Source organism: Glycine soja, chromosome 7 (genome assembly GCF_004193775.1).
Source record: "Glycine soja cultivar W05 chromosome 7, ASM419377v2, whole genome shotgun sequence".
Classification (NCBI taxonomy): Eukaryota; Viridiplantae; Streptophyta; class Magnoliopsida; order Fabales; family Fabaceae; genus Glycine; species Glycine soja.
The window spans coordinates 4,883,222-4,889,221 of record NC_041008.1 but is presented as its reverse complement, the minus strand read 5'-3'; positions in this window follow the sequence as shown (position 1 = coordinate 4,889,221).

The following is a 6,000-nucleotide window of genomic DNA, read 5'->3' as shown; positions in this document are numbered from 1 at the left end:
TTTTTCTTTAGTTTTCTTTTATTTTATTATGAAACTGTTTTTTATTTTTGGTTGTTTTATTTTATAAGGTGATCTAATGTGATAAGGTAGAGATTGATTTAAATCAAGTTGCCAAATTATTTTTTTAAAAAAATAAACCAAACCAAACAGATTAATGGATCAAAATATCTCCTAAACCCAAATCAAACCAATTTGTGACCTATTGATATAGTAAAGGTCCTAGAAATGGGAAAACATCTCTCATCTCGGAAGCTCACTCACAATTATTTGTCATTGTTAAGAATTTCATTTATATTAAAATGAACAAATGAAAAACATACATTCATCACCCATATGAGAGGGAAATGTATTTCAGAACTTAAAATGAATGAACAACTTTAAGTATTTCTTTCAAGAAGGAAAATGCAGCTTTTTTAAAGTAAATATTTCGAAATTATCATAATTATGCAAAGTTTTTGAACCATAAATGATCCCCTCTATGGTAAAATGAAAACTTATGTCTTCACAAATTAAAACCAAAATTCCAATTGCTGAAAGCTGGACAAAGTTGAAAGTTCATTATAGCTTCTCATTAGAATTATAATATTTGTTGCTTTGTTGTGTAGTTGGGGCTAGAGAGAGGGACCAATCTTAATATATAGTTAATAATGTGAGGCCTTCCAATTCCAAGATTCTCTGAAGAAATCCTTGCAGCCAGTGCCAAAGGATCCACGTCTTTGGGAAGAAGCAAACAAATAATGCTCGTCAGGCTTGAGGACCACACAGTGTAACTTGTCCTATAAGTTTTAAAGGGTATGATTCAGCTTGCAACAACAACATTGTGACTATTTCTGAAGGTTCTAAAACGCACTTATCAATCTTTATTCCCCGTGAATGCATTTTAACCCCCTTTCCCACTCACGTACCTTTCAAGGTCAAAGCTATGCCACTAATGTCGTATGCATGTGCTGGAATAAATAATGATGGCTAAAATTTATTTTAGCTAAGTCTTTCAATTTTCATCAGTTAAAACTGCTCTTGGTTTAATATTTTAAAACAATGATTTAGCTCTTGTATTTTTCAATATGAATTCATTTTCTGTGCATTGTCAATCTGAAAGATTTTATATTGTTAACCAAATTAAAAATTATTATTAGTATGGCCATTTTTTAAGGTATTTATTAATTATAAAAACAAGAAACTCCTCATGCATGACATGATTCAATGACACCGTAAAAACTCATTAATTACATTGTTAGTACTTGTACTGTTTAGACTTTTAATTATAACGGTGATTCCATGAATTTTGTCTCACTTTATGAAACTTAAACTATGTTTGGATAAAAGTTGAGAAAGTAATTTTGCGAATTTTAACTTATGATTCTAAATTTCAATAATTGATGTTTGGGTCTTTGTTTGCAGCATTCACAATTTTATAGTTTTAATTGGGACTCAACGTATGTTCAGAGAGACTGGCTAACGGGTTTCCAAACATAAGCAAAATTATTCCTTTGAGGGTAACACTACTTGTAAACTCTCCCAAATAAAATTCAAACATGCACTTAATAGTACTGGAGTAATGGATGGAATTTACTAATTATAAAAAAAATAAGGAAAGTAAAATCATTATTTTTAAAGTTAGGAATTAATACTAATTTAAATCGAAAATTAAGATAACTAAACCACATTTTAGCCGTAAATAATACACAGCTACATCCAAAGAAGCAAATTAAAGCTCGATCACACTCCAACTTGTGACAAGACTTGCATATATACATATATAACCGTTAGTGCACATTTAGTTTTGAGGTTGGAAAGTCCAAACTATGGTTAGGGCAAATATAAACTCTGTCTTATTAAGCTTAATTTCTTCTGAACGTACCATTGATTTGAGGATTCCAACCACACTATTAATTAGTATGAGGAGATTTCTCTTCCACCACAAACCCAGTGTCCCAACTTGTCCATATATTTCAACTATCTTTCCAAATAGTAGTTCCGCTACATAAAATTTCAACACGAAATCCCCACTAGTGTTTTTTACATGTGCTAATTAAAGGACATGCAGTTTCAACATTATTAAACTCTACTTGATGTTAGCTATATTGAGATTAATATAATGTATCAAACATTTCGGCCATTAGAACGTAACATAGCAGAAACTGAGGCACTGAGGTATCAGACACCTAAATCTATTAGATTAACTCAAGAAACATCGTTCAGAAAAGGGAGAAAAATAACTAAAGAGGTGGGGGTGGGGTGAGTGATTCGGTATAAAAGAGAAAGAACACAATTTGTACCGGTTGTAAAAAGAGATATTGCATGTGTTATGATGGTGACTCTATGCTATATTTTTTTTTATGGAATTACTATTCTAGCCACTAATGTGTACTCACCAACGACAAGTTTTCCGTCTACAAAAAGAATCACACTAGTCCTTTTAATTTGTCTCCTTGCCCTTTAGGCTGGGTCTCTCAAATACTAGTGATAAACAGATAAGTCTAACGTCCCAGTACAAGGTCTAAAATCGATATACTGTGCCTTATCTCTGTTAATTGGGTGCATGTTTTCTGCCTTGGTATCAAGAATAATAATAGAACACTGTCATGTTGCAAATTATTGCCCAGTAGGGGTCCTCACTCCCCACTTCAATGTAAATTTATTTTTCGTACTTGAGCTTCTGGTACAAACACTGATCTTAATAATTGGATCCTAGGTGGAAAACAAATCAGACTCTTGTAATTTTCTTTGGAATTGATATGATGTGTATAAATTGTAGTATATCTTACACAAGATATGATACATTGGTACTAATTAATCTTGATCAAATATGAAAATGTGAAAACTAATCATATGAGAAATTTTCAAAGAGTTTAACATATTTTTTTACTGAAGCTACGCTATCCCGGATGAAAGCAAAACACTAATCTTTCGAGGTATATAAATCTATTTAAATGTGACCTTGGCCAATAAAATTTTTTCCATACACAATTTTGATAAGGTTATCTGTGAAATATGATGTACTATGTTATGTTAGTAGAGTCTTAACTCTTAACTTTTTGTATGATTGAATAATGATTTTCAGATATTTAGGAGTAAAATGGTTAACTACTTAATTTGTGCATCGAAATGATTAAAGAAAATGTACACAAGTGTTGTTGCTTCTTGAACAAGTCCACTTTCTAGGTTAAAGACAGGACATGATATATAAGAGCAGAATGGTAAAAACATAAGCAATAGAAAACGGGAATGTGCGTAGACTTAAACGGATAAAACTGAGCACTAGCAGAGTGGTTTGTGGGGTTGAGACAGAAACAGAAAAAATATGTGCAAAGTGGGTTCTTGGAATTGGGACTTTAACGCACAATAAGAGCAGAATGGTAAAAAAAACTGAGCATTTTGAACTGCTTCTGAAACCAAATGATATTTTTTATCAATCAAGTAAAGAAAAGTGTCAAAAAACATGTTGTTTTTGTGTGGGAAAATATGCTAGAATTCACTGTCAGGGATGAGAAGAGAAGGTTTGGAAGTGAACGAAGGGGACACAGTAGTAGGAACAAGTGGGTGGTGTATGAGACAAGCACGACCTTAAGTGTTTTGTTTGGTACATGTACAACCTTTTGAGTCCTTAATTTCACAACAAAAAGTGGGACACCCTATAATTTCCACACGTGAGAAGGTAATTCGTTGGATTTGAGAACCCTTATGTGGAGTGCAATCAAGGGGGGTCAATGCAATATTGAAGATTAAGCATGCCATGTGATTGTGCCTCTAACCGATTGATTTATTTTTTTATTGGTTTATGGACACTGAAAAAAAAAATATTGACAAATCTCTTTTTCCCATCTCATTGATTGAGATTAACTATGCATGTATCATCTCCGTACAGTATAAATTACAATAAAATAAGAGAATTAATAGCATATATTGCAGAAGGTAAACAAAACAAAAACGTTTATTGTGTGACTGATTAGTTATGTTATAACTAATAATAATATATATGGAGAAAAAAAATACACATATTTTCTTTTTCATGAGTTTCATCCTATTTTTTCTTATCTCTTTTTTCTTTTTCTTCTGACGCTTTCTTAGGTTTCTTTGTTTTACTTGAGGTGGATATTTATCATTAATTATTCTAACAATACACACAAAAAGAGATGCATAAGAAAGGATATAGTCTCTTTCAAAGTAACAAGTCACAATTCAAAAGTTATCATGAAGAGATCTCAAACATTTACACTTTGTACCTTGAGTAAAAGGATACCCACGCGGAAAATAAAATTAAAAAATAGACTTAATTATACTTGTAAAGTTGTAATCCCTCTATTATAATTAATGTGTGTTTTAAATTTTCAATCAATTTTAAGTTAATTTGTTTCTCTTAATTTTTAAAATTATTATTCATCACTTTTATTTTACATAAAAGTTAAGAGGTCAATTAAATTGGAAAAAAATATTTTCTATCTTTGTTTTTTTATTTTCACTTTTTAATTAAAAAAGACAATTTATTTTTCTTTATTTTCTATTTTCAAAATTTCATATAAAAACAGTGAAAATAATAAAAGTTTTTATGACTTTCTATATAAATATTTGATAGCAAAAAATAAAAGAAAAATTATGTGACAATTTTGTAATAAAAAATAGATAACATTTTTTTAAAATCAAACGGTTTATAAAACTCTGATATTAAAGTATATATTATTCCATAAAAATAAAATAAAACTTGAGTCTAAACTAAAATAGAGAGGCTAAAAGTACAAGAATTTAATTTTTTTAAAAGAGTATAAAAATTTAATTAATATATATTAATAGTGCAAAAAAATTATATTATCTTTCAATGGTAAATTGTTATATATAGTAAGTTTTGCTGACCTTTTATGATAATCTTAAAAGTCATATTTATGATAATTTCTAAATTTTCGTTAACTGCCTTAATGGAAGCTATGAATAACACCATTATGGCATTGTCAATGTTATCGAATCCAAAAAATTTCTCAGCATTCTGATCGCTTGTGAAGAAAGACGTATTATATTCGGGCCAGCTCAATTCCTAGCCCATTATATTCAGGCCCGTATACGAAATTTCTTTACACAGCCTAGCTTAGGGGCCTGCTGTTCCGTACCTCTTTTGCTCTTCGCACCTCCATTAATATTTTTGTAGTTTTTTTTTACAAAAATACCCTTCACGGGGATTAATTTTTGTAACATAAAACTATATGGAAAGTAGTCTCCGTGATGTAAAATTATACGGAAATTAATTTCAATTGTGTAGTTAATTTATTTTTTATTTGTGTTTATTGTTAATTAAACAATTTAATAACTTTTATGAATTGAATAACTTGTTAAATAAAATACATATATGCTTGATACCTTGTAGCTTCTTACCCCGAAAGCAATTTCCCATTTGGCAGTAGAAACTGTTTACATCTGCTGGCATCGCAAAATAGAAATTCAGCCAAGCTAGAACAGCATTCCAAACTTTAGAGGAGAAAGCGCAAGAGGAAAAGGTCAACATTGTATTTTCACGTATGTTCTTTTATATAACAAACAAAAGGTAATTGCAAAACTTTTTCCTAGTTTTAAGAAATATATAATCACTTTTAAATATGTTAATTATTAATTTTCTTTCACACCCCTAATTGTTAATCACTTTCAAATATATTAATCCTTAATTTCTCATGAAAATGAATGTATTTTTTTAGTTATTAAAAATGTTACACGTCCTTGTTATTATTCCTTAATCATTGAGTAGTATATATAGTCGCTTTTTAAACCAATTAATTCTATATGTATTTTTGAAATCAAATTTAAATTTATAATATTATTAATTAAAATTAACTAATTTATTTACTTTTATCATTTTTGATGAATTAAGTTTTTGTTTCTTATATACAAGATTAAAATAATAAATTTAAGATGATTTTTATTTTTGGAAATTATATTTAATTTTTTAAAATAATATTTCCTATAAAAATATTTTGGAAAATTATATATATATATATATATATATATATATATATA